Source organism: Mustela nivalis, assembly GCF_964662115.1.
Source record: "Mustela nivalis genome assembly, chromosome: 1".
NCBI lineage: Eukaryota > Metazoa > Chordata > Mammalia > Carnivora > Mustelidae > Mustela > Mustela nivalis.
In genome coordinates, this window is record NC_139020.1 from 189,472,123 (window position 1) to 189,494,788 (window position 22,666).

At 39.3% G+C, this 22,666-nt stretch overlaps 1 protein-coding gene across 6 annotated transcripts in view; it reads left to right on the forward strand.

The window, feature by feature from the left end:
• Window positions 1–22,666, forward strand: part of CFAP20DC (CFAP20 domain containing) — a 253,242-nt gene that overhangs the window by 18,270 nt on the left and 212,306 nt on the right. The window contains exon 2 of one of the 6 annotated variants that reach the window (XM_082739071.1): window positions 6,940–7,087. The exons of the other annotated variants lie outside the window; for them this stretch is intronic. The gene's annotated coding sequence lies outside the window, so the exon portion shown is untranslated. The remainder of the gene's footprint in view (window positions 1–6,939; window positions 7,088–22,666) is intronic. 6 annotated transcript variants of the gene reach the window in all.

Consider the following 22,666-nt stretch of genomic DNA (forward strand, 5'->3'; position numbering starts at 1 on the left):
TCTGTTTTACCATTAAGGAAACTCAAGTCTGGAAAGATTAAGGAATTTGCCACAGGTTATAGACCTACTAACTCTTAGAGCTAGAATTCAGGGACGCCTGGGTGGCTTAGTCAGTTAAGCCTCTGCCTTCCGCTAAGGTCCTGATCCCTGGGTCCCAGAGTCTAGTCCCACATCAGGCTCCAGGGAGCCTTCTTCTCCATTTGCCTGTCACTTCCCCTGCTTGTGCTTTCTCTCTCCCTCTCTCTGACAAATAAATCATAAAAAATAAAATCTTAAAAAAAAATAGAGCTAGAATTCAGACTTAAAGAGTTTAAATGCGGGACCTGTGCTCTGCACTCTGCAGCACCATGCCGTGCTGTCGTACTTGAAAATACCATTATTTTTCTATAGTACACATTGTTTTTCTATACAAACTGTACATACATACATATGTAGTAGGGATATTTTATTTGAATCCTGTATAAGACAAAAGTGCTAAGCCTTCTGTGTCTTCCTGTAATAAACAGTGCTATCATTAGAGTTCTGGGAGGGGAAAGGTCTTTCATTCTAGATGTTGCTCTTTATTCAGAGCTTCATAACCTGACCAGCAATTATCCAAACACATTACATTTTGGGTGTAGAGAAAAGGCAGTGTTTACCGTGCTAATGCATAATGTATTAGCAATAAAGTAACACAGTTCTCTCTTACTTCTCTTATGGTGTCAGCCCACAAAATAAAATCCCCTCCCTTACTTTTTAAAAAATAAACTCTTTTTGACTTACTTCTTAGCATTAGCACTTTTCATTTCCAAAGTATGTTAGTGTACCTATATCTCACTATTTAACCTGAAGTTAAATGATTTAGTAAACAACAGATTTTTGAGAATTCTTTCCTTTTGTGATCTCTTCCGTGCATGGCAGTGGGAAGCCAGCGGCTCCCTTGTGTGGGTTGTTAGGTGTTTCAGAGCCTGGGGGCAGACATCTGGTGCACGGGAGGAACACCACGAACCTGAGCTCTTGGAAAAGAACCAACTGCATCTTGAAATAGAAATCCATTTTGCTATATTTGATGCTGCCAGTCACATTAAATGATTTTGGAATATTATATTTTTTGACAGGAATTGCATTCATTTTACTGAATATTGTTGAGCTGCATTAATTCCTTTCTCTATCCTGATTTTGTCATTATTTCAATGAATTCTGAGAGGCATTTTATACTGTTAATGCCTCTAGTGAATTGACATTATTTTTCTCATTTTCACTCATCTCAACCAGTGCCTTTTCAGGAGATGGGATGAAAGCACTATGAAGTTGGTGGTGGGCATCATGTGCTATTTGGAGAGGTGGGGGATACTTAGCCTGCAGGTCTTGGGAAATATTATTGCCAGAAGGTTTCGCATTTTGAGCCTTTAGGTATTTGGAGTACTGCTTTCATTTGGAATCTCATGAGGTAAATTCTTAAAAACAACAACAACAAAATACCTGCTGATCCTTTATGATGTCTTCATTGCAGTATTCTGAATTTGAATTTATATCTGAGTAGAATTTAATGATTTTTAACCTAGAATTCCATCTGAGAATGCTCATTCCAGAATTTTTCTCTCATCCTTTTGCTGTATCCCCTAGTTATATGCCTTTGGGCCAGGCACTTAACTTCTGTCTCAATTTCCTCTTCAGTAAATGGTAATGTGAGCTTTTTTCTTTTGTTTTAATTGTCAGAGTTAATCTGTGATGTTGGTTTTTTTCCTAAGAAATACTAGGAAGGTTAGGTCCATGTGGATCTTAAAGTTTCCTCTTTCATTTCTGTAAAAGGGAAAATTGAAACATACCCATCCCACAAAACAAAGCTTTAGCCTCAAGGTAATTTAATAAAAGTTTTCCCTGTATCAACCTTTTCTGTATTGCTGCTAGTGAGCTAGACAAAGAAGTCAAAAGAGAAGTTTAATAGAAGTTTTAGGCCCTTCTATCCTATTGAGTTTTGCTCCTGTCTGTTCTTGAGTAACACTGGGGACGGTAGACTTCTCTGAAATTTTATACCAAGTAAAGGAAATATGGTCTCCAGCCACAGACCTGTTCTTTTCACATGACATCCGTCTTCTTCAGCCACTTTAAAGCCACCAGGGTTGAAAGAATACCTAAATTTGATACCTTTACATTAGAATGACATTGGCAAAAGCTTTTGAGATTATATCCATTTAACCAAGCACAAATAACTCTTCCTGTGGAAAATAGATGTTTTTGTTTTTTTGGTCATTTTGATCCCTTTCTTTGGGAAAAGAACGGTTTCTATATATCTCTTTAGTAATGTGTAGAAACAATGTTATCCAAGAGCCAAGTATTCTATTATCCAATAAAATATTTTATGTCACATCTCTAAACTGTGTCTTTAGAACCTGGCAAAAATGGCCAGGTGTTGCTCTTTCTCAAACTAGTAGGAGTATTGAGTACTAAAGTGGTCATGACATTGCAAGTTTCATTAACATTTTGAATGTAGCTCATGGCTAATTCCAACTTCTATTTTTTCTTTTTAAAATCATCAGTATTTAAATCTCATTATTTTAATTATATCCAATTAAATGTACTTGCATAATCAGTATATTTTGTTACATGCATTAGTAAGGAGAGCACTTTAAGATGCTTTGCATAGTGTCTTTCATAATATATTAAATTTGCATGCCTTAAAATAGGTTCTATGTAGGAGATTTAGATAACACATGTGGTAGGTATATAAATCAGATGCCATATTCCTTATCTATTAAATAAGTGTTTTTTGAGAAATCTTTTTTTTCTGGTTATTAGTTTGGTTCATTTTACTTTTCTAAATTATCTTGACAGTACTCTTTAGATAACCTAGATACATTCTGAAAGCTAAAACACAATACTAGCAAAAGAAAAATTGCACATATGTAAATATTAGGAAGTATTCTTACACGAATTAATTTATTATGCAAAATCCTAATTAAAGGTCATACACTTGTTACAGTGCTCTGCAGTTAAATTATTGCCCTAAACACCGTCAGGGCATAAGTCAAAGTCCTGTGATGGGTCAGCTTGCAGAGTCCTGGGAGTCACTGGTTTTGCCCTGGGCAAGAAGCTGAGCTGTGTCACAGCCTTATTTGTACAATGGGGGAGATATTCATACCTATTTATTGAGTAATTACAAGGATTAAATTCATAATGCCAAATGGTAACTGAATAGTTAATTCATAATTTTTATATCTCTAAGTGCTAAAATATTTAATTTTTAGATTGTTCTTCTAAAACATTTTTTAAAAGATTTTTTAAAATCTATTTGAGAGAGATAGAGGGAGAAAAATGAGCTGGTGAAGGGGCAGAGGGAGAAGTGGGCTCCACATGTGGCTTGGTCCCAAAACCCTGGGATCGTAATCTGACCCGAAGGCAGACGTTTTACTGACAGAGCCACCCAGGTGCCCCAGTTCTTCTAAAACATTTTGAAACAAGTTGGGCGTGCCTCTTCTCCCTGTGAAGTTTTCATGGTACTAGTCCCTGAAGAGAGATGGGAAAGCTTTTTTTGACTACTGACTCATGCAGGTATTCCATCTGGAAGAAAGTGATCAACATGAAGATGAAAAGAAGAGTCTCCCATCTGTTGGTTATGGATGCTGGTGGTTTATTTGAAAGACAACTGCAGGAACTCCCAGCTTAGGGCATTGGTTTGAAGGGACTTACAGGTGACCAGGCCAAGTGCAGAACCAACCACAGATAGACAGGAAGGTTCATCAGTGAATAAACAGGCCCTGGGAGACATAGATAAAGCACATAGATTTCCAGTGTTTAAGGTATAAGATGTAGGCCTTTGCTGTTTACTACAGCCTGTGTTCTCCTTCACTAACAGGGATGATTAAAGATAACTCATAGCAAATCCCATATCTTCCAAATGCTCTTACTTCTTTAATATGGCAGAGTTGGAAAGATAGGTTTCTTCAGTGCCATTGATATATAGCTCACTTTTTATTGTCAGAAGAAATGTTTCATCTGGTTTGTTTCTCTTTTCTTCTCACTGTATTTTTTTTTTTAAAGATGTATTTATTTGAGAGAGAGAGCACAAGCAGGGGGAAGAGCAGAGGGAGGGGAAAAGGAAGAGAATCTCAAGCAGACTTTGCGCTGAGCACAGAGCCCAACGACGTGGCTCTTGTCTCACAGCCCAGAGGTCATGACCCTGCACCAAAATCAAGAGTTGGATGCTTAACCAATTGAGCCACCCAGGCAGTACCCCCCTTACTATATTTTGTTTTTATTTTGGCACTTAAATATTTCAGTTATTCAAAATAAAATAATTTTAAATATCCACAAAATACTATCCAATGTGTATGTTATGGGATTTCTAGAGTCCCCATTATAAAATGTATAATAATTTAGGAATTTTCATTAATGGAGCCTTCTAGAATGGAAGAAAACGTCCTTGTTAGCAATTAAAATATGTCATGAAACTATGAACTCATTTGGCTTTCATTAAGTCATCCGGTAATAATTGCAGGCCTCCCAGTGGGGAGGGCTGGTATCTCTAGGATTCCTGCTTTTTGCAATTTTTTTCCTCTTAAATTGTAGAGTTTCCTACTTGGCTGTGCAGATATTTTAGAGTCTTTATTTGGACTCACAGAAATATTTGGATTGAAATGTATTTTTAAATCACAAACATACCTTACAACAGTGCTTGCACATAAGTCTGTTAGGGCATTTGTCACATAATGGTCCTATTACTTACGTATCACTCTAACCAACTCTGTACCCTAACTAGACCATGAGATCTTCAGGGGCTAATGCATTTGGATCCCAATGGAACTATCATCTAACTTTGAATTTCTAAGTCCCATGTGAAAAGACATTGCCCAGCTATTGCCAGTAGGCAGCCACAGACTTTATTGGACTTTGAGTTGTTCACAGAGATCTAACATAGTATCTGGCACATAGTGTACACACAGTAAATGTTCATTTCCTTCCCTGGGCAATTTCTGATTCCTTGCATTGTTGACCTCCTTTAAGTTGATCTCAGTTTGTGGTGTGGTGTACTTTTTTGGGGGGAAGAAAAGAAGGAAGAGATGGGTGCTTTAAAATTGGTAAGATGGTGGGGCACCTGGGTGGCTCAGTGGGTTAAAGCCTCTGCCTTCAGCTCGGGTCATGGTCTCAGGGTCCTGGGATCGAGCCCTACATCGGGCTCTCTGCTCAGCCAGGAGCCTGCTTCCTCCTCTCTCTCTCTCTGCCTGCCTCTCTGTCTCCTTGTGATCTCTCTGTCAAATAAATAAAATTGGTAAGATGGTGATACTTCCATTTAGAATTTCCATTCATAGCATTGAAGTTTTGGAGGTAGCTGGAAAGAATGTTTAAAATTTTCTAATGCACTGATTTTTATACTGTCAGTCACTTCTGTTACTTCAAACAGAACGGTATGTTCTCCCTTTTTTTTTCAGTTTTATATATATTTTGGGATGATGATGTTTATGTATTTTATACGAAGAGAGGATGCTGTTTTTCCCTCAGAAGGTTGAAATGCACTGAGATGGTTCGACCTTCTCTTTAAAACTGAGCAGTAATACAGAGCCAAATAAAGCTGATGTTGCAGATTTCAACTACATTTAAGTCTTCTCTTTCCGGGAACTCAACATTTGCTGTTACTTTTTAAATGATCAGTATTTGAACTTTTAAGTTTTCACTTTTGATCTTAGACATCCTAGATCCATGAAGCCCATCAGATTTGCCACAGCCCAAGCCCTACAGAGTTGGTGGTTACTGGGCACCCCTGGCCTTTTTGGATTTGACCTTAGACACCTCTTCTCCATGACTCATTCCACTCCTTCCCCTTGCCTCAGACACTCTGGTTGCTGGACAGCCCACATGCTCTTATGCCTCTGGCTTAAGGTGTCATCCAACCTGATCCTGTCTCTTCACCTTTTGAAACCCTGATCACTCTTTAAGGTCAAACCCAAATATGTATCCATATCCTCCCCCTATTTTCCGGTTGCAGTGGTCTCTCCATTTGGAGTATTCCCCTCCTTGTATATATGATTCCTTTGGGGGTCAGGACAACTTACTCATCACTGTGGTCAGCACAGCACTTAAAAGAATTCTGTGTGCATGGTAGGTCCTCAGTAATGCTTGTTGTATCATATTATACTGAAATTTGTTGATAAACTATCAGGGTGGTTCTTGGATTAGGAAAAGGTACAGGAGAAATGAGAATTTGAGCAAGTGAGCAGTATCCAGCTTTCCTCTTGTCAACAATTAGTTCCTGAGCAAGTATTGACCAAGCCATAATTTAACCTTTTATTTGCTCTGCCAAGTATTAACTGCATTTCTCTTAGCTATACCTCTACTGTCAGGATAGTAACCATTTCAAAGAATGAGGAAAGGCAGAAGAACTTAGTAAGGAGAAATAAATTCTCTTGAGTTTTCTCAAAATGGTTCTGTGGGTAGGAGTATATGCAAATAAATGATCTCAAGGCTGGATTAAAACTAAGGAGCATCACACTTGGCTCTTCAATGAAAGCTCTGATTATAAGCCCCTAACAGAACTCCCAGAGAACTTTAATTAAAACCAAGTAGGAACGCATTAGTGATCTTACGTTTTATATCTCTTTCATACTTAAAAAGCTATTATAATAAACTGAAACAATGACAGTGACAGAAAATCCTCAGTATAGTTGGAGGTTGGTTACATGTGTTAGCAGTAAATAGGACCAACTGTTCTGTTTCCTATACATAGAGAGTACCATCCCCTTTTTCCTAAGGCTAACTGCCACTGATTTATAACTTGGGAAATAAATTATTTAAAACCATATGTGATTATTGCTATACCATAAACAGTGATTTTTAATAAAATGTACAAATTCACTATATTTTAGAAATTGATGTGTTAGAATAAACTTTTAAAACATTTTAGAAGTTCAGTTCTCTATTATTATAGGGAGTCTACAAATCTTATCCAACCCTTATGTTTTATAGAAAAAAACCTTGAGACTCAGAAAGGGGATGTGACATTGTTCAAGACACAGTTTCTTAGAGGCAAAACCAACACTAAATCCAGAACTCCTGACTCCCTAGCATCTTTGCTTGACATCTTTGCTGCCTTTTAGTGCTTGCGTGGAAAAAGGTAAAGATGTAGTATGATTTTCTAATCATGGTTTCTGACACTCTGAAAGAGAGGTTATTTCTGCAAGTACTTTGGACTCTATATTGTAGAAAATGAATTCTGTTACTATAATCCAGGTTTCTATTTCTCCCTAACCCCCATCCTGTAAAAACCACCAAGAACCCCAGTTTAATTCTGTGTTTGGGTCAGGATTAGCAAGGTTAAAAAAAAAAACCTACTTTAAAGGATCATTGGGATGTTAGGGACATTATTAAATTATGTCACGTAAAAGGAGAAGTAGAACAACATGGAGGGATCTTATGGAACCCAACTGCACAAATGGATATAGGTCTCTTCAGAGGTGAAAGTTGTCAGTAATTTCTCTCCCTCTGGCCGCTACTCTCTCATCTCTTATCCTGTAAGTCTGCTCAGTTCTGTTTCATGCTGCAGACCAGCTTTCTCTGATTACTTGCCATTACATGCATAGGCAAATATGGCTCCCAATACCTCCCTCAATGTCCCTACAACTCCCATACCCGTCACTGTCTGACCACGTTCACTCAGTGTACCTTCCAGCACAAAGATATGAAAAAATAATCGGGATTACAGGCCAGTGATTGGCTTTCAGCCAGCCACTTCATCTTTGGTTTCAGCTTCAGAGACTCTAAGTGGAGTGGAGACATAGAAAATCTTACCTAAAGAGTAATAGTGAATAATTGTGAACAATTAGTGAATAATATGCACAAACACATACATGTGTTGTCTCATTCAGTTATCACAACAATCTTAAATGTGGATATGCTTCCATTGTACAATGTATTAATTTCACAATTATATATTTAGCTCCTACCATATTCTAGGCACTGCTTTTCAGTTACTAGGGGTCAGCTGAGGGTCCTCACTATCCCATCTCTTATATTTTAACAATATGGCTTTACTTTATTTAGAATGATGTGACTTTTAGGTCTACTGATACTTGTTGTGAAACAGTGGTTCTTAAACTTTTTGGTCTCAGGACCTCTTTACACACTTAAAAATTATTGAAGACCCCAAAGAGTTTTTGTTTATGTGAGTTATATTTGTCAGTATTTATCATATTAGAAATTAAAAATAAATTTTAAAGATAATTATTATTTAGAAATAGTAACCCCATTACCTGCTAGTTTAAGTAACTCTGAATAAGTAACATAAAATATCTGTATTTTCTAAGCAAAAATAAAATTAGCAAAGAGTGACACTGTTTTATGTTTCGGTAAATCTCTTTAATGTTTGCCTAACTAGAAGACAGGTGTATTTTCGTATTACCTTCTGTATTCACCCTCTTTTGGTATTATACATCATGTCAGCTCTGGCAAACTCCACCAAGTACTTATAAGAAAATGAGTGAAAAGGACAAAGAACATCGTAGTATTGTTCTGAAAATAGTTTTGACATCACAGAGCCCCTGAAAATGTCTTGGAGACTCCCGAGGGTCCCCAAACTGCCCTTTGAGAACTAAGAGTCCCTTAACCACACTTGGAGTACTGCTATTCTAAAGCATGTTCTAAAAGCAAACACATGAATCCTCTGCATTTTCCTTAAGTGTCCCCTTTGTATTAATCTGTTTTATAAATCAGGTAGGCTGTTATAACAGATAATCTAATCTCAGTAGCTTAACACTGCTACCGGTTGTTTTCTGTTCTTGCCACAGTTCAGGCCAGTGGTAGGGGCTCTGACCACCCACAGTCATTTAGAGACCCATACTCCTTCCATCTTCCATCGAGGACCTTATAGTTCTCTACTGGATCTTTCGTATCTGGACAGAATAGAGAGTCACGTGGGAGGATATTTGAGGTCACATTCCTCTGCAGGAACTCAGATACCACCCCCGTAACAGCATCCAAGTCTGGGAAATAGAGTCTGGCTGGGTGCAAAGAAGAAAAAGAAACAACAGGCTTTGGCCTAGACATACCATCATTTACCAGCTGAGTTTCTAATAAATAAGTTAAAAGAAAATTATGATTTATTGACAGCTCTTTTGCCCTTATGAGACTTAAGTGGTAGTTAATACCTCATGCTTTGAGACAAATCGAGGGACATGCAGTTTAAAATAATTTTTAAATATTTTAAACTTTTTATTTTGAAGCAGTTTTGAACTTAAAGCTTAAGTTGCAAAAACAGTACCAAGAACTACCATATATCTTTTACCCAGATTCACCAGTTATTAATATTTTGCCACATTTGCTTTCATCTTCTGCATGTATGTGTATGCGTGTGCATGTGTGTACATACACATTTTTCCCCAAACTATTTTGGAGTGAATCAAAGAGCTCACACTCCTTCACTGAAGACTTTAATATGTACCTCCTTAAGAACAGAGACATTCACTGACATAACTGTGATACAGTTTTCAAAATCAGATTTTTCAGTGTTAATGCAGTGTTAGTATCCATGGCATAGACCTACTGTCCTTTATAGCAGTTACGGTTTTAGTCTAGGATTACACATTGCATTTGGTTTGCATTTGTCTTGAGTCTCCATTAATTTGGAATGATTCCTCAGCCTTTTTGTGTCTTTCACATCAGTGACATTTCTATAATGTACAGCCTAGTTATTTTGTAGAATGCCCTTTCATTTGAGTTTGTCTGATGTTTTCCTTATTAGACTCAGGTTATACATTTTTGGCTTTAGAAATACTCTGAAAGATATATTGTATCCTCAGTGAATTTTATCAAGAGGCATATGATGTCAGTTTGTTCCATTATAGGTGGTGTTCAGTTTGATCACTTGCTTAAAGTGATGTCTGCCAGGTTTCCTCATGGCAAAGTTACAATTTTTCTCTTTAAATTAATAAGTCATTTGGGGGATATACCTTGATAGTTTGTAAATACCTTGGTCCTTATCAAGCTTTCCTTTACTAGTTTAGCATGATGATTCTTGCCTGAAACCAATTATTTCTATAGTGGTTGCAAAATAAAGTGCATTTTTAAAATAAATTTATTTTATTTTATTTTCAAAGATTTTACTTATTTGACAGAGAGAGAGCACAAGTTGGGGAGCAGCAGGCATAGGGAGGAGGAGACTCCCCGCTGAGCAAGGAGCCCGACAAGGGGCTCCATCCCAGGTCCCCAGAATCATGACCTGAGCCAAAGGCAGACATTTGACCAACTGAGCCACACAGGTGCCCCAATAAAGTGCATTTTAAAAGTAATTTGCTAATTACACATATGAGAAACAAGTGAGATAGACATTTGTTGGCTCTCTGCCTGGCATACTTTGCCACATTTTTCTCTTCCTAAAATTTTCTGAATTTTGTTTGGATATATCCCCCTGTCTAATGGCAGCCTGTCTGCTTCTAGTAAAACTGATGACAACATAGCCGCTCCTGTGGGTTTTGATTGATAGGTCAGTTAGCACATTCTATCCACGAAGCCACATTTATTCTTTTAGGAGTGGGACTCTGTCCTCCTCTAGCCCAATCAGAGTGAACTTTCGGGCTCTTGTTTCAGTTGCTGGATTAGCAGTACCATTTGCACCTGGCATCTGTTCTGTGACCATGAGGCTAGAGCTGATCCAAGTGGCAGAAGGAGAGAAACAGAAATAAATTGGGTCATTGATGACCATTTTGAGCAGTTTAATCAGTCAACCCTGAAGCCTGCCCTACATGAGCTAATAAATTTTATTAAGTGAGCTAGCTTGAATTAGTTGTCTGTTAACTTTTGACAGAGTCCTAATTGATATTCTTAGTAACAAATAAATAGTTATAGCTGTTTTACTTGATTAAGAAGAACTGGCAAGAAGGATGCGTGCATAAAACTTTTCCAACACCCAACAAAAGGAAATGGGCAGAAAGGTGTGTTTGTTTCCTCCACAGCTTGGTGATAGACCCTGGAATAGGCTACTAATAAGGATTAAAATAGCAGAATCAGCAACATTTGTCCTGTGTGTCACAGGGCCTGTGAGTTCATCTGCAGTAGTGAAATTGTTACAGTGGTGAAGAGGGGCTAGATCCATTTGACTCCTCTCAGTTAACCAAGCCAGTTGGAGTGAATTAAAACACAGTAGGGGCATCAAACACAGGTATGTTGGAGCGTCACATGAAGCCCAAGGACGGCAGTGCAGCTGGGCATGGAAGCCAGCATTAGAAAGCCTTAAGTACTCTCCATCTCTGCTATTCTGTGTTTCTGCTTCATTTCCAGTCCTACCAGGCAATTTCAAAATACCTAGAGAGAGAATATGATTGTGTTAGTTTGGGTCAGGCATTCGCTCCTGTTCAGTTCACTTGTGCTCATTGGTATAAAAATGATTTCAGAAGACCTAGCCCTGAGGGTATGGAGATTTCAAGGAGTGAGTCAGACTCCAGAGTTGGCTACTAGAGGAACATTTATGAATGCCACAGTCAGCCGAGGACATAACTGTAAGCAGGAAAAATTAATTTGTGATGCCTTTCTTCCCGTCTCCGGACTCCTGCCCCTCATTATTAGCCTGTATTTCTCTCATTTGAATTCTTGCTAAGATGTTCACAAATAAGGTCTTAGGTGTGGGCCCTGGTCATTTCCAGGATATGTTTATTTTACAAAGTCAGTGTTTTATACCAGCAGCCGCAGCAACCTGGGAATTTGAACTGCAGATTCTCAGGCCCCATTCATGAAGTGCTGAGAGAGAAGCCAGCAGTCTGTGTTTGAACATCCTCCTCTAGGTATTGCTGATGCACTTGACCTCTGAAAACCACTGCCCTGGGGAATTCCTGGAAACCCACGAGGAGGCCAGAATCTGGGCTCTGTCTTCATCCTGGCCTCTGTTCCCTGTCGAAAGATGGTCAGGTTTTCCTCAACCATTGCCTCAAAAGAGAACCCTAAGCTCTGGCCTCCCAAGAGGCAAAGACACCTGAGTGGTGGAAGGGTCGCTCTTCGGCTCAAGAGCCTCCATCTCTTCAGTTTGGACCCAAGGGCTCACGGTGCACCTAGCATTTCTGGACATTATTCTGCCAGTGCGGAGAAGTCTGAAAGCCCTGTTCCTTCTCCCCCTCCCTGCTCTTCCTACAACTCCCTCCCTTCTCCTCCTCTTGCTTCTTTTCTCTCTTTGCCTCCGTCTTGTTTCTTCATTCTCTTCTCTCCTTCTTCATCCTTCCTCCTCTTTGTCTTCTTTTTCTTCTCTTTGCCTTCCTTTTCCTGCCCACTTTTTTTTTATTCTTGCCCTTTGCCCTCTGCTTCTTTTTTCTTTTTCATTATCTCTTGTTTTTTTTTTTTCCTCCCTCCTTCCTTTTCCTTCTCTTTTCTTGTAATTTCCCACCTGTTCTTCATCCTCTCACCTGAACTCATAGGGAGGGTAAACTTGCTCAAGAAAAAAACTGCAGTATATAATAATTGCCACAACACCACCTTTTAGTTCAATTAAATAAAATTCAGCTGCAAATACTGCCCCCCAAATTGCAGCCTTTTCAATGATTTGTAAAAAACCCTTTTACTTATGTGTCTGAGCTCAATCAAAATATCACTATAAATTGACAGCACTTTTGGGTTATAGATATAATAAAGTCTCGGTTAATATTCAGTTAAAACACAGAAGCTGAATGCCCAAGGGCCACAGAAAGTGGCAGATGCCATTGCTGTCATCCTACAGACATCCTTAGATCCCCCAGGGCACCTTCAGGATTATCCAGGGTCCGAGCCTGCCCACCCCTGCACCTGCACCTGTTCAGCAAGAGCTCAACCTTATCCTCTTCAGCTCTGGGTCCCCTCAGCCTCCTAGCCCAGCCCCAACCTTGATCCCAGGAACAGCTCACAAGGTCGCATGGTGGTGCATGTTCACCAGTGAGCTCTGTAACCACACAGGTTACAGGAGGTGGGGGTGGGGCATGGTTAGGAAGGATCCCGGATGTTTCACATTTGCTAATTTCTGTGATGTAAACATTCGCCCTATGGCTGCTTTCAAGCTACCAAACTGACATCACCGAATGAGGAGCTGGAAAGGCACGCTCACAACGGACTTGCACAAACCAGTCAAACCCACAAACACACTAAGCAGGGCCTCACTAGCCGTGGCCTACATGCAGTACTACTGCCTTCCCCCATTAATGCAAGTGTTTTGGAGTTAGCTATTCATGAAAGGATTACGGTAATTTGAAACATCAGATGTTTGTTCACTCATTATTTAACAGACTCATTTTTTTAGAATGGCCATTGGAATAATTAAAAACTGCAGTATATAATAATTGCCACAACACTACCTTTTAGTTCAATTAAATAAAATTCAGCTGCAAATACTGCCCCCCAAATTGCAGCCTTTTCAATGATTTGTAAAAAACCCTTTTACTTATGTGTCTGAGCTCAATCAAAATATCACTATAAATTGACAGCACTTTTGGGTTATAGATATAATAAAGTCTCGGTTAATATTCAGTTAAAACCCAGAATATCATTCTGTCACCCTATCTTTTTTATTTGTATTCTACAGCATCTCTGGTGGATTTTTATTGTTTTTAAGTAGCTTCACATTATGTTTTATGATACATTTCTTCCTGCAACAGTTTTGCATACAGATGGAAATGTTGGGAATCTAGTTTAAGGCTGATCTTATTTTTTTATTCTGTTATGTGATTGATCTGGTCAGTGAACAAGAAATTCTTCGAGGCCATCCATCACTCCAGGCAGCAGCTGAGCTAAACCTTCTAACTCACTGCTTCCAGTCAGTCATGCAAGATTCGGGTTATAAATATTGAATGTGCAAACAACTGTTTAAATTAGCTGTCCTATCTATTTTATGCAATTTCAGTAGAAAAGCAAGCTGATATATTGTTTAGTGGCAAGAAGTGGAAGACAGTGAATTCAGTATTATCCTTACATACGTCATGGAATTCATCCTATTGCAAATATTTAAAACAGATCAAATTAATTCTTGTGCCCTTAAGTTAAATTAGAAATAAGGCAACTGAGCATGTAATTTATGTAGCTTTTTGGGGTTTTATATTCAAACAGTAGCAAGACTGTTAATAATTGTAAATGTGGCCATCTGTCATAAATATAGTAGCCAATTGTTAAAAGCTTAGTTCTGTGAATTTTGTTACCTCTTTGCAATAACAAAAATAGCTTAATATTTGGAAAATATTTGGGCAGGAAGGAAAGTAGCAGCTGGCTTGTCCCACCATTCCTGGTAAGCATCTAGAATATTGAACATGTGCAGGTGTTTGTGCTTCTGCTACTTGGACTTGTAACAAGTGGGCATACTTTCACTAGTATTGATATACACAGTGTATAAAATTGCCAACCCTTTGTAGTGACTGCTAGGAACCTTTTGTATGTGATGAATTTAGGTAAACTTCCAAAATTGCTATCTGTGTTTGAAGTTCATCGTTCAAATTATATTATTCTGGGAACATTCTTTCAAGCAGCCCACATTCATGAACTACCTACAGAAGAGAAAAGTCTCTGTCTCCCTCACAGACATGCAGGGTGTTCAGCATATGTCTCTTAGCAGTTGGGTTGCAACCTAACAGGAGAGGTGGGCAAGATTTTATGTTACTCTCTGTGGTAAACACTGCTCATTACCCTCCCAAATCCATGGTTCTCTCCTTCCTTTAGCAGAATTTTGGTCAGGGTGGCAGTAAACCTAGCTACACAGATGCACCTTCTTATACCCCACACCCCCACCCATAGCTAGAGACAGCCAGTGACCTAGTTCTGGCCAATGAAATGCAAGTGGAATTCACTTGGCAGGACTCCCAGGAAAGCTTTTTAAAATGGACACACTCAGCTAACTTGTTCCTTTAGCCCTATGTCCTTTGGCACTTTAATCTTGCCTTGTTTTCTGCTCCAATGTGAATACAATGCGTGGAAGCGCAGCAGCCTTCTTGAAAGTATGAATGCGAAAGCTGCATGTGAGGACGGCACGCAGGAAAATGGGGGAAATCGCTGGGTGCCTGATGGCATTATTGGGGCACTAACCTGTCCCGAGCTGCCAGTCCTTAGACTTGAGTGAGTATATGAGCCTCATTTTGTTTTTTTTTTAAACCATGATTTTTCAGCAATACGTACAGCCTAACACATCCCTGACTGATACCCTTCTTTTTCGGAGTTATCTGAGTCTTCATGAAATTATGCATTGCGTTTTTTCAAACATAGTCTACTTTGGAATTACAAAAGTCAACTTTGATGTATGTCCGTGTGTGAAAATAAGTTGAACCAGTATTGCCATATGAAAAACTTCATGATTGATAATCATAAAAATGGTATTGTGTGATAATTTTAGTAATAAAGATCACAATTTCAGGATAAAGCTCAGGGAATTTTCTTAATGTCATCTCTCAAATCTTGTTTCCTTTTGTCTTTGATCAATTCCTGTCATCTTTTCTCACCCAATGCTCATAATCAGGTAGAGGCTAATTTATAAACAGTAATAATATAGCGTTACAGGTCCTAGAAATATTTGTCACAAATGTAAATCTGATTTCATTATTTCCCTGCTTAAAAGCCTTCCATAGTCTTTGATGTGGTATTAAAGGCTTTTTCATTCTGGCTCCAGATGTCTTGTCCAAACACATCCCCTTCCTGCCTACCTCCCTTTCTCCCAACATATTCCATCAGCCCTGTGCTGTTTAAAACCACTGCACTTCTGGTAGGATTCTGAAACTAGACCATACTTCCATTCTTTCATATCCTCCCTTATCCTGTCTCTTCTCCATCCGTGAGCACATCCCACTCATCCATCCGAAAGAACGTCAGTTCAGACGTCTTTCTCTTTGAAGCTTTCCCTGACTCTTCTAACTTCATGGTCCTTGCTTTCTGCTAACATTCTTTTTATGCTTCTATAGTAGCACTTATTGGGTTGTTTTATATTTATTTATAGGTCTGTCTTTCTCGGGAGACTGTAAGCTCCATGAGAAGATGAGCTAGCTTTACTTTGTTTTGCAGCTTCACTATCTAAGTCAGGATCAGGAATGGAGTAAATATGAAGAATTTTTTTATGTTTTTAGAACAAGAGAATTTTTTTAAAAATTTCTGCACCTCTCATTGAGTGCTAGGATTGTTTACCTGTTTATTAATGTATCCCTGTGAAGGAAACGTTGCCAGTAATAGAATATTCATGAATTATATAACAAATAATCGTCCATCTCAGTCATCTGTGCATCTGCTTTCATTGAACCATGACTGACTTTCTTGTGTCTTTAATTTTTTTGGTTTCATACTGTATGTGGAGGCCGAGAAAATTAAGGCCATCCCACCTCAAGTTTAGCTGATGTGAGAAACAGAGGCAGAAGAAAATCATTAAAATTCCTCACCCACTGACAAGCCCTTGAAACAGACAGAGTGGCTTTCCCCTGGGGACTTACCTGCCCTCACCTTGAGGTTTTGCTAAGGACAATCCTAGCCTGACCTGACCCCCTATCCCAACAGGTCCGACCAGAATCCTTAAGTCTACTTTAACAATTCCTTTAGTTAACTTTATCTCTAAACCTTCAAGATAGTGTCGAGAATCATTCCCAAGTATATGGCCCACTAATATACATCTAAAGAGTCTCACGAGAAGATTTTTATTATTGGTAATAAATAACCTTTCTCCCAACAATAGCTAGCCCCTCAAGGTCCTGGAGACCTTGCTTCCTAAGTCCTTAGAAACTTATGCCATCCCTAATCCCCTTTGTCCTCACCCACTGCGGAGTCCACCCCTACTCTGCCTATTAAAAACTCTGACTGTAATCTGGTTCGGCATCCAAGTCCCTACTCTGCTGTGTTGGGTGTACTTGGGCCCAAGCTTAAGCTTGTCAAATAAACCCTCGTGTGATTGCATCGGTGCTTGGCTCCTTGGTGGTGTCTCAGACAAGAAAACTCAGGCACAACACCATACATTGTATGTAAAGAACAGTAAAGCCTTAAATAAATAACATTCACCTCCAAAAAGTACATGCCTCTTCTTGTAGACCAGTGGGGGAAGCTAGGACTGAGTCAGTTTATGGTTGGGCGAGGGCAGGGCTTGGAAGCTTGAAGCTTCTGCATGATTCAGTTTATTACTAATCCTTTGAGGGCAAGCTCCGATCTTTCCCTTCAACAGGTCTTGAGCTCTGACCACTGGCAAGATTTCGCAGGTTCATAGACACAGGACTTTTTGAAGTGTGAGAGATCTTTCTCTCCTTTGTAGTCTAGATGGCAAGTCTTTGGGCCCCTAGGGAGTTCTTTTTGTTCTCAGTCCTGCCCCTGGTTTTCTATGCCTGATCCAAGCCTACCGAGGAAGGTGGCCTTACACCCTGTGGATGCCAAGAATTCCTTGCAGAGTTCTCTCTGAGCTGCCCTGGTCACCCACAGCCTCTAGAAACTGAAATCTCAGAGAGCCTTAGGTGAATTTCCCTTCATTCTCTAGTTCTACATTGTACACTCAATAAACGACCCCCGCCCTTGGTGAAAATCCATGGGAAAAGGTTGGCAGACAGGCAGAGGCTTGCTTTATGAGGGGTTGAGGGGACTATCAGCATTCTGATCTATCACTCAGCCTACATGCAGCTGTGACAAGCCAGGCTGAGTCCTCCTTATCTCCATCCATGGCTGATTCTTTGTCTTCCTTCTGACATTCTCCAAATAAGAAGTGCCACTGGCCCTTGGTTTCTCCTTTCCTATGAAGGATTCATTCACTTCTGCAGTTTGGTTCATATCCATCTCTGTGCATCCCCAGCTCTCTGATGGGTTTCTAAAAACTATGATTTCATAGTTTATCAGGCTTATTTTGGTTGTTGGGGTGAGAGTTAACAGTCTTTAGCCTCTTTTTTTTTTTTTAAGATTTTATTTATTTATTTGACAGAGAGAAATGACAAGTAGATGGAGAGGCAGGCAGAGAGAGAGAGAGGGAAGCAGGCTCCCTGCTGAGCAGAGAGCTTGATGCGGGCCTCAATCCCAGGACCCTAAGATCATGACCTGAGCCGAAGGCAGCGGCTTAACCCACTGAGCCACCTAGGTGCCCCAGTCTTTAGCCTCTTTCTACATCCTCACTTCTCTCCTCCTCTTCCTTCCATCCATTCATCCATGCTTTGTGTGTGTATATATACACAAATGTATATTAAATACTTTCCATTGATGAGTAACACTGTATCTTGTGTATCATTTCCCTTCCCCTACATCCCCAAATTATCAAAAGCTATATATCCTTATTGTATTCTTTACATGTAGAAGGAAATAATATCAGCTTTCTTAAAGGAAAAAGAAAAGATTCTTTTCACTGAAAACCATTTTTTTTTTTTACCTATTTCAGTGTGTCTAGGATATTTTGCAAATAACAGTTTACTAATTCATATTGTCTTTTAGGCTTTATCAAATAAAGAAATGAGAATAATCAATTAAATTTGATTAGTTCACAAGTAATGTAGTCGCTATTGACCGCAAGATGATGAGGAATCAGATGATGAAAACATGCAGTTACATTAGTATATTGAATTTTGAGGACCATAAGAGCTAATGATAGTTCCGTAGTACTTATCGCCTGCCAAGGAAATAGAGTGGTGGCATCTTAAACATGATATCAGTATTTCATATCAATTGAGTAGTATCTAAACTGGGTAAAGTGGTATAAAATGACTGAAAACAAACATGAAGTTTTATTTATATAAAAATTACATAAGACAAGGGGCGCCTGGGTGGCTCAGTGGGTTAAGCCACTGCCTTCAGCTCAGGTCATGATCCCAGAGTCCTGGGATCAAGTCCCACATTAGGCTCTCTGCTCAGCGGGGAGCCTGCTTCCTCCTCTCTCTCTCTCTGACTGCCTCTCTGCCTATTTGTGATCTTTCTCTGTCAAATAAATAAATAAATAATTTAAAAAAAATTACATAAGAGCAAAATTTGAAAATTATTTGAGAACAAAATTCATACATGATCTACTTTGAGTATGTTACAGTCTCTCAATAGAGTGGTATTGACCACAGAACATAATAGGGGATAAGAGGACTTGACCCCAGTTCACTTTTTTTGCATAACAATCCACTCTAAGATTCAGTGGCTTAAAAGTATTATGTCTTATTTCTTATGCATGTAAGGGGTGGGTTGGAGTTGACCAGTGATGGCTGGGTTTGTCTAGGCAGCTGTGCTTGAGGCTATAGGGGCAGTTGGCCTATATACACCCTTATGCTTTAGCACAAGGACCCTGTCATTCTGCTGAGAGGGACAGATCAAGTTGAGAAAGCTGGCCCAGTGCCATACGGCATACATTTTTAAGCAAAATGAAGAAGAGCACACACTGAGTTTGAAACTGGGAAAGGTATTCCCACACAAGGAGGTTAAGTCCAGCACAGACTGTGGGGACTCCCTTTATTTCTTGATAAGGAGGTGTTCCAGGCCCAAGGCCTGTTCTTAGCTGACAAGTGGTCGAAGGACTACACATGTGAGTCTGCCCTGTCCATCAGTGATTTCCAAAGAGTGTCAGTTAATCCAGTGGGTTTGTTAAGAGAACTTCCCTTGTATTTAAGCAAAAACCAATTTGGAAAAAGCCCTTAGTAATATGGGGCAATGTAAGGGAAGTTAGAAAATCTTTAACCTGTTGTATGTTTTAATTACAGGCTCCTCTGCTTTCTTTCTGCATGTTGGTTTCACACTTCTCTGGAATGCTCTACAGAGGCAAAATTAGGATTGACCTGTTTTTACCATCATCAGGCATAGACTGTCACTTAGATACATTGACTGCTCCACTTTCATATCATGTCTGGAAAATAGAAACAGATGTTTTCAGACTTGCCCCACTAACATGAGATTTCATCTGTCTGTGTCTAGACGTATTGCCATCGCCAACACTGTGTCTCTGATACTCCTAACTTGGATCTTTTATGGGGATATTTATGGGTTGCTTTGGCATATATGTGACTGTTGGTTTAGAAAGATATAGAATAGTACCGTAATTATAATCCAACTATGAAAGCAGCCTATAGTTTGCCTATTGTGAAATGGGTCCAGCTCTCCGAGTGTTAACTCTTTTTCTGAATCTTTTGAGTAGATGAGGTTACATAACACCTTTAAGTCTCACATAAACACCAATAAGTTTCTGACTAAAAGATCTGGGTAGCAAATCTTCATTTCCTTCTCTCCTATTCAGAACTTCTGTTAGAACTGTGACACCTGCTTGCCCTGCCTGCATCCACCCATTCTAGCTGTTGTTTTGGGGGGGGGGGGGATGGTGGGGGGAGAAATAAAAAATTAGGTTGTTATAATGCATAGAAATCAGTATCTTGTTTTAGATGACTGAGAATGTTATATACAGCATTTCATAATTCTTAAAACTTTTCCATTTCTTCCCCTCCCTTTTGTGCTGCATTTTTAGTATGGATAATCAGTACTTTTTCCCACCCCCTCCATACTCTGATAGCTCTTTTGATTCATCATGTAACCACAGGAAAAGAACATGGGATTTTTCCAACAGAAATCCTGGATGTCTTATAGCTTTGTCATTAAAAAGACCTTTGGGCAAGTGATTTCATTTTTTTAGGAGCCCCAGTTTAGTTTAGTTTTTTTTTTTTAATATGTAAAAGGAGTAAATGCCTACTTAATGTGAGGATTACGTGTAATGATAAAAAGAAAGTGGTTTTTAAGCTGTGCAAATGTTAGTTTTGTTAAAAGAAGGTCACAGGTGCCTTTTTTTTCATACAAACTTTAAGTATCATCTCTGAGCGATGAAGAAAAATAGAACTAATCCCAGTTGATAAGCTCAAAAATGTTGATTTGCCATCACTCACTATACCTGGAGACCACACCAAGTAGATCAGATTTGTGGCTGAGAGTAGGAATAATAGAATGTAAAATTCAGCAGTACTCTCTATGTTAATTTGTCAATAACTTGCCCTGTTGTTGTTTTTTCTCCCTCAAGGTGTCCAGAATGCACTTCAGTATTTCTTAAAATCAACATTGTAGCATTATCAGTGATAGTCCTTAAAGCATAAATTACTAGGTAGATGTTTTTTAGAATCTGAATTTTGATTAGGATTTTAATTAGTATTATGTAATGCCTAGCACATAACAGTTACTCAACAAAATGTATTGAATGAGTGAGTGAATGACATCCCATTTAAAAATACTTCCAACCCTTCTCACATAACACCATTTTAGTTATGGTGAATATAAGGGACAGTGTTAAGAAACATTCATTTTTTTTTTCCCAATGACTTTTGTTAGAAGTTGGAGATGTGAGCTGTGGGTTGGGACCATGTAGCCCTTACGAAGGGAGCTCATGTTTATTCAATACATGTGTGTGACAGGTGCTCCTATCAGCATCATCTCAACCACTCTGGAGTAGATGAGGAAACTGAGATTCTAAGATTGTCTCTCCCAAGGCTTCTCAGCAAGTTAGGAAGTGGGATCCCAGTCAGTTATGCTTTTAATGGCATTGTTCTGTCTCCTAGGCAATGGTTAAGATGGTGGCCGAGCACGTGACATTTCAGTACACTATAGGTACCTGAAAATGCCAAAAATCCTAGCCTTGTTTTGTAGTTTTCTGTTTAGAATGTTCTCAGTTCTGGAATCCTGTCTTTACCACAAGTAAAGCCACACTACTCAGCAGAGGGCCTGGGGAGCCCCTGACTCCTAGGAGACCAGACATAACATCAGAAGCTTCTCTTTCCTCCCTGAGGCCACTCCTCAGAGGAAGTGCTGCCTGGCTGGTTCCCTGCTCTTGAGAGATAAGAGGAAGACTTTTCTTTAGAGGCCAAACTGCCAGTCGTCAGGGTTATTATCCCTTCTTTTCTTGTTGATCCACATTGTCCTATAGAAGCTGAGTACAGGGCCCTATCTTCATTGTGATATCATAGAATCTTTATGTACAAAGCGACCAGATTAAGTATGTAAATTATAACTTACTGTGCTGTGTTATTTTAACATTGATTTGGCCTTTCTAGATCCTCTCTTTTCTTTTCTTCTGTTTCCATTCAGCAGGCCTCTAACTGCTAACTTTCTAACTCTTATTTCTTTGATTCCAATATGCAACCTAGTTGTAGTAACATTTAATGTTTTAAGCCTCTTGGGATTAATAGAGGATTTCTTCCTTTTCATCCTCTAATTTAAATCCAGATTTCTCTATTGTTCCCCAGCACGTTCCCATCATCCAGTTTACCTGTCTTCATGGGTGACACTCATGGCTGAGTTTCTAGTCAGTATTCTAAGTTTTAGTTCAAAGCGGTGGTGTTTTCCATAAATTAATCCCCTGTGCCCCATCCCACCTGGTGCGTCTTGAACTCTGTTCCAGGAGCTCCCCAAATGGGCCTTCCTTTTTGGAGGGATCCAGCACTGCTCTGTTCTCTGGAAACAGAACCTCTAATACAGTTCTTCACATTCTGCCTACCCTCCAGTTTGCCTTCCGTTCTGTCTCTTTCTGTCAGTCTGCATCCCCACATCTCTTATATCCCTCCTGGATTCTCCTGGGTCCTGCTGTCTCATAAACCAACAGGCCCTGATAACTCAATACTTTTCCAGTTTCCTCCATCAGTGTTCCCAAATCTCCTCACAGGCACCACAGCCCCTCCCTGCCTACTTGATAATGGTTTATTTCCAGAGCTTATCATCAGGTCATTGTTTCCTGTCCTGAAAAAATTAACACAGGCATCATTGTCATTACCATTATCACGGCTCTGTTTCTCTGACTCCAGCCTAATTAGTTTGCTAAAAA